Source organism: Misgurnus anguillicaudatus, chromosome 20 (assembly GCF_027580225.2).
Source record: "Misgurnus anguillicaudatus chromosome 20, ASM2758022v2, whole genome shotgun sequence".
Taxonomy (NCBI): domain Eukaryota; kingdom Metazoa; phylum Chordata; class Actinopteri; order Cypriniformes; family Cobitidae; genus Misgurnus; species Misgurnus anguillicaudatus.
Genome location: NC_073356.2, coordinates 600403 through 614475, shown reverse-complemented (window position 1 = coordinate 614475; position 14073 = coordinate 600403). Strand labels below are relative to the sequence as shown.

Sequence of the window (14073 nt, the reverse complement as noted above, 5' to 3'; positions counted from 1 at the left end):
AACTTACCTGTGTGATGTGGTAATCTGTCTGTGCTTATAGCAAAGTCCTGAGGAGGAAACGAACTGTGAAGAGAGAGTGAAATTACTTACCTTTGTCCTAGTGCACCGTCCCGAAGAGAGTGAGGGGCCCCAACAAGGAGAACCTGAGGGTGTAGGAGAGACGGAGGAAAAACCAGATTAGTTGCAATACCGTGTTGAAAATAAGTCACTAACAGTGTTTTACCTGTTTTGCCTCCAGGAGGAAGCGGAGGGCGCCACGAATTCAAGGAACAAGTGGACAGGAGTCCGGGCCCCCGCTCCATGGTCTAAGCCGCCCTGGGGGGCGAGAAGAAGTGTTTTTAAAGTGCCCTTTTCCCCTCCCCTTTCCTTATTTTTAATTATTTAAATAAAGATATATTTTTAAACGTAGTATACTTGTCTGTCTGGTCATTGGAGTGGTCTTGGGAACCTCCTCGAGGTGGAAAGTAGAGAGGGGGCGTGGCCTTTTTAGTCAACTTGGGTCCGCCCCAGCCGTGACAATATCATTAATTACAATTTCATTTCATTTACAGTTGAAGATCAACACAAACCAAGTGAAGATGCAGATTCTACAAACAATAAAAAATAAGGTATGGCAAACTGTAGATATGAATTGTGTAGATATGGCTTAAACAGTCTATACATTTGTTAATTTTCTAATTTGTCATCCTTGTTTGTGCTAAAGATCAAGTTTTGTGTCAAACACACTTGGATGAGACGTGCCCGACCCCAGACTTTGTCTACCCTACATTAAGTTGTATGTTTTTGACTGCTTTGCTTAATAAATAATCATGCTTTCAAAAAAGACTTTTATATATTTTGATATGAAACTCAAAAATGTATATAAATTGTTTTGGTGTATTTTGTTGTTTACACAGGTGATGGCACACTTCATGACAGTAAACATCGGTATCAAGATGGTGTGATTGATCTATACCCTAGGATAAGCTGTGACACTATGAGACGTACATGCTACTGATGCTTTTTTTGGTGCATTCCAACACTATACAAACACATTGCTTGGCTCCAAATTGCATACACTTTTCCCTTTATAATGTCATTCTCATTTATAGGTAAAAATATATTCCATGAGTCAGTGTTTTGCCTGAATGTCAACATAATCCCAAAACTTTGATATCAAAAGTGATTTATTTTAATATTTTACACTACTATGTATTTTTTTAAATACATTGTGCATGTGTATGTTTATTGTACTTAATGAAATTACATGCAAGGTGTAATTTGTTTTGCAGGGTCACATAATGAACAGCCATCTTCCAGACAACCGAAAGAGGCATAGTATTCTTTTCTTGTTTCTTGTCTATTGTCATACACCTAAAGAGGATTTTTGTAATCGTACAGTTATGGTGTTATTCATTCATTAATGTGTCCTTTCTTACCTTTTGTTTTTAATTTCTATAAGGTCTACAATCCCAAATTCTGGATGACGCACCAGTACCAAAAGATGCCCCAGTACCAGAGGGCACCCCAATCCCAGAGAACATCCCACTGAAAGTGAGAACTTTACAGTCGCATCTTATTTTAAGTGGATTCTACTAGGGCAGTGCTTCCCAATCCTGGTATTCAAGCACCCCCTCCCAAAAAGTTTTAGATGTCTCCTTATTTAACACACCTGATTTAACACATCAGCTTGTTAGGGAGACATGTCTGCCATTTTGGAAGGAGGCTGATAAGTTGAATCTGGTGTTTTAAATAAGGAGACATCTAAGTGCTCGAGGACCAGGATTGGGAAGCACTGTACTAGGGATGCACAATATATCGCATGTTATTGTCATTGTGCATCTGGTCAGTGAAGCCGGTTCCGTGATTAGAAGTAAATCGCCATCACCTGATTTCAGATGGAGCGGCATTTACTACACAGAGTCGTAGTTCACTGACAATTGGGGCAATTTCGCATTAATTACCGGGGACGTATCGCCTGCGATATGTATGCGATAAGGCCCAGCTCGTCAGTAAACTATGGCTTTGTGTAGTAAATGCTGCTTCATCTGAATAGGAGGTGATGGTGATTTACTTAAGCAATATTGCTCGAGTATGAGTGTGATATAGCTCTATAGAGCTATATCACACAACTCCGAGAGCGATATTGCTTTTATACAACAGTTCGACGGCACACGTTTGAAAAACAACAACGGAGTTATTTTAAAAGCCTCTTTGTTTGAGAACTACTTCTTCCGCCACGGATTTGAGGGCTGCCAGAATGACAGGTAACACTTTCGGCTGCTTTGAATCTCATAATAACTCAATGGACGGATAGGCGTTTCTTTATATTAACGTTTCTTTGTCACAAAGTGTAGTTTTAAGATTAGTTCAGTCGAGAATATATATTTATTATATTTAAATCTACAGTCGATTAGTAAAGATATCGCCTGTTTGAACGTTTGCTTAGTGAGATTCGGTACGTATGAGAACCAAAGCATGAGCGGACGTCAGTGTTCACTCGCCCCGCTGACCACCGCCCTCTCTGGGCTACATCTCTGACAGGGATTCCCTGGCTCTGATATTCGCCTTGTTTGGTTTTGATGGTCAAAATGAGATCAAATCAGCAGTATTTGATGTCATGATAAAACTATTACTTGTTTTCTTATTCATATTTAGTGTCTTTTGTGTTATTGTTTTGGCGTGAGGTAAAAGTTAATAAAACTATACTTATATAATGTTACTATTGGTTTCCCATTTACTCTTAACGCGATACGAGCAGTCGATTATTATTAAACTTTGTTCTTGTCAGTAGTATATAAAACTGTTTTTTATAAGTGTCAGAGAGATGTTTTTGCATGCTGCTTATAAATATACCAGTGGCGATATTCTCATAACATGTTTTAATAGTCACGTCGCGATTAAATAAATGATCAATGTCCACATTTAAAAGCTGCGGTGCTTACATGCAGTTCCACGGTGTTTTCGCGTTCTGATAAGAGATATAGCTCCAGAAAAAAATTAGTGTTTACATTCCTCTTTCCAAGTGTCCACACGATGTGACAAGACATTACTCCCATTAAGTTTAACATAACATCAAAGAGCGCTGATCTTTAACGGAATAATAACTTCCAATTGGGATTCACCGACTGATTTATGAGCTAGTGAACTAATGAGACACACACGGAGAGTGTTTAAAAACAGCGTGTCTGTGTTTTTCCATTTAGAGATGAGCCTGTTTAGGACCTCCATTCACTAGGTGGCGGAATGATACGAGAGGTGAAGTGGTTACTGTGCCGTTATCAGTACAATATCGCATAGCTCTTAGCCAATCAGATTCGAGAACCAGAAAGAACTGTTGTATAATGCTAATCAAGGAACTGGCTTCACTGACAAGATGCACATGACATTTATGCATCGCTAGATTCTACATTAGTGACAACACAGCTTAGAGTATAAACATGTACATTTCTCTGAATCTGAGTTAATAGTTAAAAATATAGAGCTTATAATGTCTGTCATTGCTCAGCCACAAAACCTAAAAGTACAGCCAGCTGATTTCATAACTAATGCAGTATTACACTGTGAAGTGATTTACTGCAGTGGTTCTCAAACTGGGGTCCGGGGCCCCCAGGGGGGCCGTGAGATGGTGCCAGGGGGGCCCCAGTTTTATGACATTTTTATGAAATACATTAATTTATCATGAATTCTGTGAAATTAAACCTAAAAAAATAAGGCAGCACTACTTTGTATAATAATGTTTTTTTAATTAAAATGTGAAGTTTAAGAACTGTTTTTTGTCATAAATTTTCTTTGGGGGGGCCATGAAGGAATGCACCGTACACAAAGGGGGGCGCACGCTGAAAAAGTTTGAGAACCACTGATTTAATGTTAATATTTTACACTACCATATAATTAACTATATTTGTGCAGGTGAGGTAACAGACAACGAAAATATAACAGGATGGAGACTACCTGATTCTTTGCCTATGGCCTCAGCTTCAAATGCAAGAAGTAAGAAATGCTAGCCTGGATGCCAGCCGATCTTAGCCCCGCCCACAAGATTTTGAGAACGGGAAGATCGGTCTGGGGTTTCTGTGTTGAGGAGCTACTATGCTAGACCCAAAGCTGGTCGAACCAATCAAATTGTCAGGGTGGGCTTTATACGATGATGGACAGATGATCAACAGTAACGTAATGAACCACGTCACCAAAGAGCGCGTGTGTTGAATCTGTTTACAACGAAATGGCTGCCGCTGTAGAATTCAGATGTGTGGATTCTGACATTGAGTCTGTTCTAAAAGATATCGACAGGTCATTGATTTTAAAAGAGGAACAGAGAAACGCGAGCAAGGCATTTGTTGATGTTTTTGCCGTCCTTCCTACGGGATTCGGCAAAAGTTGGTCGCAACTGAAACTGGTATCAAGGCGATGCAACTCGGCGTGCACGACGAGATGAATATAATTAGCAGTCGATGCCAGCTTCTTTTCGGAAGCCCGGAATCGTGGTTGCTGAATAAGTGGAGGGACATGCTAGGCTCCAATATTTTCAAGCCAACGTAATGGAAGAAGTAATGGAAGAAGTCGTGGATGAAGTTCACCTAACGTACAAATGGTAAGAGATAGTCTTAATGTATGACTTAGTAAATACTTAATGTTGTGATATAAACGAAATGTTGTAAACATAGTAGGTGTTGATGTACGTTCTCTAAGACTTAGTATAATCACAATCTTAGTATCATTGTAGCGAAATAACTAGCAATTCGGTCAGGCTGCAAAAGGCGTAACGTACGTCACACACTCCGTTGCTCTGATTGGTCGTAGGTCTATCCAATTGAGTGCAGAGGCATTTTTCGGTTGAGACACGCCTCATAATTATAGCTCAATGGAGCGGTATCAGACTCAAATTCTGACTAGAATTGAGTATGACAACGTCAGGCTAAAGAAATGCTATATGACTGTGTATTTTGCATTATGAATACCTCAAAGATGTTGATAACAAGTTGATCTGCGTAAGTTGTGATATAAAGAATATGTGTGTATATATTTCCATCTATCTACATCATTTCCATTATTTTCACATTTAGGTCCAGCAACTGTCTGAGTTCCTGGATATTCTGTCAGAGACTGCGTGAACAACATTATGAACAGGTATGTATTTCTCTTGATTTGTGTAATCCTGCATAATATTTAAGGAATATATATATTGATTACCACCATAATTAACCCAGCCATTTATATAACTTCAATTCAGGATTTAATCTCAAACATCACTTGGTCAGAAGTTTTAATGTTCGTAGTGACTTAAACAGTCAGCCATAGTGAAAACAAGAAATCAAAACATAATTTCAGTGTAAGCCATTACTTGTCACCAAAAATTATGGATGAGGATATGGTTCATAGCACTTGTTACATGGTAGATGAAACAAGTGAAGTTGGTAGATGAAACAAGTGAAGTTGTGAAGTGTTAACACATAGTGTATGTTTGAACATTGTATGCAATTTGTCTAAGGTGAAATAATCTTACATTTCTTTCACAGAATGATGTCTAATTGTCTTATGGCAAAGTTCAATATGATGGGTGGGGGACATCTGGAAAATAAATCTTTTAAAGGCACACCTTTGTATTATGTTATTCAAGGTAATTTGGGGAATGTTGATCTAAAAAAACTTGTTCTTGTATATTGATGTAATTTTTATTGCTATGCTTTATCTATTCAGGGGACATCACAGCTCACCTGTCTTTATCAGAAATATCCTGTTCATTTTTTGACAGTTACACACCTAGTTTTAAGGGTCTTTCTCAGGGGCACCACAGTGGTATTGTAGAGAAAGGGGACAAATGCTGTTTCCCCCACAACTGATCTAACACTTATTTAAAGCAGAACATATTTTATACAATATTTTTTTTATCATTAGCATTTTATTAAATTTTTTTGATCATCACTGATACATTATAAACAACATTGTATTCCCTTCATGCTTTCCAGCATAACATGTATCCCGCAATGATGATACATTTTAAACAAACATAAATTATTACTATAAAGAAAAAAAAAAAATACATTCAAAATATATATTTTCTAACATGCACCACGTTCTCATCTAGTAGCAATATATTGCACATATAATCCCCATTTTGCCAAATATTTGTCCGCCCCGGCATTGATATTGAAACAGATTTTTTCATATGAAGCCACTTTTGCCAATTCTATACTCCACTCCTGAAAGGAGGGCTCGCCTGCGTTCTTCCAGTTTCTCATTATTATTTGTTTTCCTACCATTATACTGGTCTGGATGAAGTCTGCAGCTCCACAATTCGCTGTCATTTGTGGATCATTTAAAACATATAGCCTCGGGCAAAACTCCAAAGTAGTCCGGGTAATGTTTTCAATACAGTCATGAATCTTTGACCAATAATTCTTAATCATAGAACATTCCCAGAACATGTGAAAAAAAGTTCCTTCCGAGTTGCTACATTTCCAACAGTCTGGATTATCCCTCAGCTTCAATCTAAACAATCTAGTCGGGGTCCAATAAAACCGATTCAAAATCTTAAACTGAATTAGTCTAATTTTAATGTCCCTTGAGACCCTCTTAATATTTTCACAAATACAATCCCACTCCTTACATGTAAGGTTGATGTTCAAATCTGTCGACCATATTAACATTGTTGCGTAAGATATGGAAACTGTGTTTAACTAACATATCATAAAATATAGCAGCTTCGTGTCCCATACCCATTATTTTCGTAGTCTGCGAGAGAAGGCTTGATTGTTGAGGTTCTATTCCTTTCCCTATGACAGCAACTACCAGGTGTCGTATTTGTAAATACTTCCAGTAATTATTTCTGGGCAAGTTATATTCACCAGCCAACTTTTCAAAAGACTTTATACTATCCTTCTCATATAGATTTGCTATTGTAATAATTCCTTTTTCTGCCCACTCTTTCCATAAAAATGGATGTTTATTAATACGTAACTTTGGATTATTCCAAATACATGATTCAGAATTAAGATAAACATTAACATTAAATGCTTCAGAAAACTTTTTCCACACTTTACAAAGGTTAGATATTATAGGATGAGATTTCAATTTAGAGGGTATACTACTAGAAAGGGCATTTACAGGAGTAAGTGGGGAAAACAATCCCTGTTCTATCTCAAGCCAGGGAGGAGCTCTCTCAGGTGGCAATACCCACTGAGCTATATGTCTCAAACAGAAGGCATAATGATACAGGACTAGCTTAGGAAGACCCATGCCCCCTTTATTAATTGGCACTTGAAGCCTTTCCAATTTTATCCTTGCACGTTTACCATTCCATAGGAACTTTTTGCAAATTTGGTCAAACCTTTTAAAATACTTTTGGGGTATTGCAATAGGAAGGCACTGCAACAAATAGTTCACCCTCGGAAAACAATTCATCTTTAGGACGTTAACCTTTCCCCATAATGATAAAAATAGTGGTGACCATCTCTCTACATCTAATAAAATCTTGTCAAAGAGTGGGTTTAAGTTCTTTTCAATTATTTTATCAATATTATGAGGAAAGAGAATACCAAGATAGTTTATGCCCTCTGTAGGCCACTAAAACAGCCCTGTCTGAAATAGAGTTTTTGGGCAATATAAAGTCAGTGGAAGAACCTCTGACTTGGACCAGTTAACTTTATACCCTGATATCAGGGACAGATCTAGCTGGCTCCGATGCAAGCCACAAAATATCGTCCGCATAAAGCAGTAACTTATGTATCGAATTTTAACTCCATGAATTTTATTATTCTTGCGAATTGCTACCGCAAGAGGCTCCAGAGCTAAACAAAAAAGCCCTGGTGACAATGCAGATCCCTGCCGAGTGCCTCTATGAAGTGTAAAATAAGATGAAATCAGACCATTTGTTCTCACTGCAGCTTGTGGGTCTTTATAAAGAATATCTATCCATCTTAGAAATGTCTGACCAAATCCAAAGGTTTTAAGCATAAGAAACATATACCTCCATTCTAGCCTATCGAACGCTTTCTCGGCGTCCAGTGATATAGCTGCTATTGGATCACTGGAATCTCGCACTGACCACATAATGTTTATAAGACGTCTTATATTATCAGAAGAGTTTCTCTGTCTAATAAAACCCACTTGATCAGAATGAATAAGTGACCCAAGTACTTTATCCAATCTCTTTGCAAGAAATTTAGATAAAAGTCTACAATCAACAGATATTAAACTTATTGGACGATAGTTTTTACAGTCAGTCGGATCCTTTTCTTTTTTCAATATAAGTGTAATAATTGCTTGGTTTAAGGATGGAGGTAATTCGCCAGTTTTAAACGCTTCTACCAGCATATTTTCAAATAATGGTAATAGCTGTTCTGCATAACATTTAAAGAATTCTGCTGTAAATCCATCTTGGCCTGGAGATTTACCTGATGGTAACTCCTTAATTGCATCAAGTATTTCTTGTGAACTAATAGGTAAGTCTAACTCCTCCTTTTGCAAGACATTCAGCTTAGGAAGCTCTAATTTATTTAGAAATAACATTATCTCTTTATCTGTAGCAGTATTTTGAGATGTATAAAGATTCATATAAAATCTCTTTAATACATCATTTATTTCCCTAGATTTAGTAACTAATCTTCCATCCTCAGCCCTCACTGCTGCTATAGAAGATTTGCAATTTTTTTGTTTAATATACCTAGCCAGAAATTTCCCCGCTTTATCCCCAGATTCAAAAATAGTCTGTCTGGCCCTAAACAAGAGATATTCTGTTTTTTTAGATATTATAATGTTATGTTCATATTTAAGATGGGTCAACTCTTTTAAGATAGGGTCAGACATGTTCCTTTTAAATTTAACTTCTGTATTTTTAATTCTCCTTTCTAAATCTATGAGTTTAGCAGTAATATTTTATACAATATTATATATATATATATATATATATTGTGAATACAAAAAATCCTAACAGCTGTAATGTGTTAAAGAGAGAGTTCACAAAAAAATGAAAATTGTTATAATTTTCTTATCCACATGTTTCAAACCTGTATACCTTTCTATTTTCTGCTGAACACAAAGATTGAAGAATGTTTGTAACTTCACAACCCATTAACTGTCAATATTTTTTTTACAATTGTAGTAATGGGTTGTAAGATCTGCTTTGTTAAAAACGTTTTTTCAAATATCTTTGTGTTCAGCAGAAAATAGAAAGGTATACAGGTTTGAAACATGAGAGGGAATAAATGATTAAATATTAATTTTTGGGTGAACTATCCCTTTATAGAAAGTATTTTGAAATTGTTATTAGAGTTAAATGGTTAAAAAAAATAAAAGTGCTAAAACAGAACATGCTTCTTTTTTGCTTATGTCCACAAATAATGTGTTCTTTAATGTGTTTGTGAAGTACACGTACACGTTTTATGGACGTTCAGGTCTGACTGGACCAATTTTGAACCGATTTTGAACCTTTGTGAATATGTTAAACCTCAATACAATTGATTGCCCTTCACAATGTTACACAATGGGTGTATATTCATTTTATATTCATGTTTAAACATACATTTAAACTATGCAGCAACACATTTAAACATCCAGAATACGGCACATTTAGACGTCCAGGGACAGGCAGAAAAGACGTGTAATTCACGGCCAGATGACGTCAAAGACGTCAGCTCAACTTTAATTTAGGATATTTTTCAACCGTGATGGGACGTGACGAAGGGACGTCTTTTCAACGGTCTAAAAACGTCCAAATGTTTGGTATATGGGGGCTTAAAACATATATTTAAACTATGCAGGAACACATTTAAACATCCAGAAGACGGCGCATTTAGACGTCCAGGGACATGCAGAAAAGGCGAAAAGATGAACAGACGTCTTTTCAACGGTCATCACACGTCCAAATGTTTGCTGGGTTTTTATTGTGTGTGTGTGTGTGTGTGTGGGGGGGGGGTCATAGTTCAGTGGTGCCTAGGGCAGAAGAGGGGAGGGGGGGCAAGTTCAGGAGGGAGTGTATGAAGCTGGTGTATGAAGCTGGTCCTGGCCTGGAGACTCCACAGTCTCCTCCCTGATGGTAGCAGACTGAAGAAGCTGTGTGATGGGTAAGTGGGATCACCTGTGATGCAGAGGGCTTTGCGGGTGAGACGTGTTCCATAAATGTCCTGGATGGAGGGGAGTGAGACACCAATGATCTTCTCAGCTGCTCTCACTATGCGTTGCAGAGTCTTTCGGCAGGACGCGTTGCAAGCGCCATACCACACAGTAATGCAGCTCGTCATGATGCTCTCAATGGTGCCTCTATAGAAGGTGTACATGATGGGGGCCGTGGCTCTGGCTCTCCTCAGTTTGTGGAGGAAGTAGAGACGCTGTTGTGATTTCTTGGCCAGTGCTGTGGTGTTTTCAGTCCAGGAGAGGTCCTCTGTGATGTACACACCCAGGAACTTGGTGCTGCTTACTCTCTCCACAGTCGCACCATTGATGGTCATAGGAACGTGCTGAGTGTGTGCTCTCCTGAAGTCTACAACAATCTCCTTTGTCTTCTCCACGTTCAGAGAGAGATTGTTGTCACTGCACCACTTGGCCAGGCGACTCACCTCACTCCTGTAGTTTGTCTCATCTTTGTTGCTAATGAGACCCACCACAGTGGTGTCATCTGCAAACATAATAAAGAGGTTGGAGTTGTGTGATGAAGTTTTTGACCAAGAATGGATTTTTAACAATCAGAAAACCACCAACTCACATCTAAACCTTTCGGAACAACTCTTCAAATGGACTGGACACTCGGTTCGCACACCGACAACCTGGTCTGTTCTTCTAGCATGAAAATACTGCAACTGGACTCTGTCTTGAGATTCTTCATGAACCTGCAAAGCCATCTTCTTCCATCTGAACCTAAGACTTTCAAATGCCTTCAACTGCACAGATATGCAAGTATCCTATATCTTAGAATATAGCTGCGTTTAAGTCGGTTAAGTAAGATGAATGTGGTTTATGCAAAGTCTCACTCTCTCTCTCTCTCTCTCTCTCTCTCTCTCTCTCTCTCTCTCTAGTTCATGTTAAATGTTCATGTTTGTCCATTGTCTATGTCTCATATGTCTATGTCAAATAAACGTGCATGTTTATCCATGGATGGCTCTGAGTTCTGATTAAATTCAATGTCACTTTAACTTTTGATCAATGCTACCTCACGCTCAAGGTTTCTCAGAATTGATGTACAATTTTAGATATATATTCGCTGGCGAATTAATCAATTAATTGTTACGATTCATTCTGCTAAATCCAAAATATATATAGTTAATGACGATTAATTGTATGTATTTGCATTCGAGCTAAATCAACAATTCCCCAAATTGGAATAGTGATAAACAATAATTTCCCTTAACAGGGTGGTGGAGAAAATATCAACATTAATAATTGTAATTATTTATGAATAACTTATCATTATCGAAATGATGACTGGTTGTTTTAAACAACACTATTCCGTAACCCCTCCATTTGCTACACACAAATAATTTGTAATTATATTAGTACAAATATTACTCTTCCGCCAAACAAAGTAGTTCCTCAGAATCAAGTGTGACTGAAACGGAGCGCAGTTCCCAACCAACACAGACGAAGCAAAGACACAATGAAAATATGATTAAAGACGGTGGTGTTTATTTTTATAAATCAACATTCATCTAATTTATACATTAATATTTATATCGTGCAACTGTTGAAGTGATGATCAAATATGCTTGAAAGCATGCTTAACTTTTTCCCCGTCAGCGGGGGTTTTTTTAAGCTGCCATCCAGTTTTAGTTTAATGCCTTACAGAAAAATTATCTTTTTTAAATAAAAATAAAATATCAAACGAAAGAACAGACAGTCCGCTTTAAAAAAAACTTCCTACCTTAATTTGTTCTCTTATCACCAGGGTTCTAAATTAACTTTTTTGATCACCAGCCAATGTGGCTGGTAACTTTCTAAAGTTACCAGCCAATCAGCATTTCCACTAGCCAAATTTTTTCCGGTGAAAATAAGAGAAATTATGAGTGCCACTGAATGCATTTGATAAATTTATTAACATTGTTGGCATGAAAACACATAAATGTAAGGCTTCTCCCAACAAGGCTATCTTCAATACGACCTGTCTTGGCAGTTTAAATTAACGTTAGGTTCTGTGATGACTTCGGGCACTCGCATGGTCCTTTACTGCCTCTGCCTCAACTTTAAAATTAGTTCCCACCACGAAATTGTTCGTTTCATTTTTTCTTTCGCGTACATGCGACAATCCTGACAAAACATGATGACATTTTTGTGATCAAACAAGCTTTCTTTGTTTTTCTGTCTACATCCTTGCCTCCTCTTGCTCCCAAAAGTCTCCCTCATCTTTATCATACCTAACATTATTAATATGTTTGGAGGCATAAATGGCATAAAATATTTGGAAATAATGACAGCAGAGAAATATTTACAACATTATACAATGATAGCAATGATTAATAACTTATTTTTACAAGAATATTTTAACAATATTTTAAGAAACCAGTCATTTTATACGGTAACTGCTATACTAAAATAATCTTAGTCATAGTTACTTCTAACTGTATAGTGTCTTCTAGTTAAATATTAGATATTAAATGTGTTAATTTTCTCAGCAACAATGCAATCCTATAGACTTGACAAGAGGAGATATTTCCTCTAATGTTTGAGACCTGACTGAGTAAGGATGTAATTTGTCTTACCTCCCTTAAACTCATCGTCTCCTTTCTGCTTCCCTTTTACTGCTTTGCACAAAACATTTCAGATGTCCATCTGAAGCCAATAATCATAGTCATAGTTAAACTAAGATTTTCAATATTATTTAGAAACTTACTTTAGTTTCGTCATGTTTTCATAAGCTGCTTAGTCAATCGCGTGGCGTCACCTTTTGAATGCGGTTTTGCGTGCATCACCGCAAAGACGCGCGCGGACATGGATTTGTGCTTGTATGCGTACGTGCGACTGCTGCGTCGCTTTTACAAGCATAAGTTGGCTTACTACATTTAATATAGATTCGTTTTGCCGCTATTAATACACTAGTAACTGCTAAAATTTAAACTTGAGAATTACGCTGGGGCAGGTTCTGCCTTCCTTGTGTTTTGGTGGACGCGCTCCACTCTCCACGGTTTCTCGTGTTGGTTTCACTCAAATTGCATGCAGCCAGTGGGTGTATGAAACATTATCACGTAGCATGACGTTACACAGTGTTCATGGGAAATGTAGGAAGTACTACCAGAGGGATAAATGTCCGAGAACAGAGCTTTATGTATCATTCATGCAATGCCTCTTGCATTACCGGCCAAACTGGCGGGTAAGTTTTAATTAACACCTGCCAAAATGAATTTTAACCCGCATTTGGCGGGTGTTAATTTAGAACCCTGCTTATCACCTCTCAAATTTTCAGCTAAAAGCAGAGATAATTTCATTTTTGTGAATAACTTTTGTAAGAGATCAGATACAAAGCCATCTAAACTTACACACTGTGTTTTTTGTGTTGAGTGTGTCAGTGTTTAAGTTGGGTAAGATCACCACCCAGTGGATAGCGGAAATATGAATTTGAGGTAGAAACTCATCAGGAAGCGTTTTCTCTTTATTATAGATGACTCAACAATATTTATTGACATTTATCTGGATATCGACATAATTGTGCAATTGTAGACAAATTAAAAATATGATTAAAGTGGTGTTTATTTTCATAAATCAGTAAGCAGCAACTGTGGCGCAGTGATACTTATGTAATGCGATCTGAACCGTGGGGTTACTGGGGTATTTTATCACGGCTTAGAACGCGTTTCAACCAATCAGAATGAAGAACCAGAACTGCCGTTTTATAATTGTCTTTTTGGTTTTGGCAAAACATCTGTCACAGTCCCCTGTTTCATGCGGACAAACAACAATTAAACCATATCTACAAACCACCAAGAGACATATGTTCATAATGAAGTTTTTGACATTTCTTTTTGATCATGACACTCATAATACATCTAGTTTAATTGTAAAGGGTCATGTTTGTACACTTACCTTAAATTCAGGTGACATTTTTATTAATCTTTTCTACTCAAAGCCCTCGGTTATTTTCGAACCTGAGGCGCGAATGTATTCATCATT

General features: G+C 37.4%; 1 long non-coding RNA gene across 1 annotated transcript; it reads left to right on the top strand.

Moving 5' to 3' along the window:
• Positions 1 to 501: 501 nt before the first annotated feature.
• On the top strand, positions 502 to 1415 carry LOC129455105 (uncharacterized). The gene is made up of 4 exons (XR_008648230.2): positions 502 to 608; positions 704 to 775; positions 897 to 983; positions 1272 to 1415. It is a non-coding gene; the product is annotated as an uncharacterized lncRNA (long non-coding RNA).
• The last annotated feature ends 12658 nt before the right edge of the window (positions 1416 to 14073 follow it).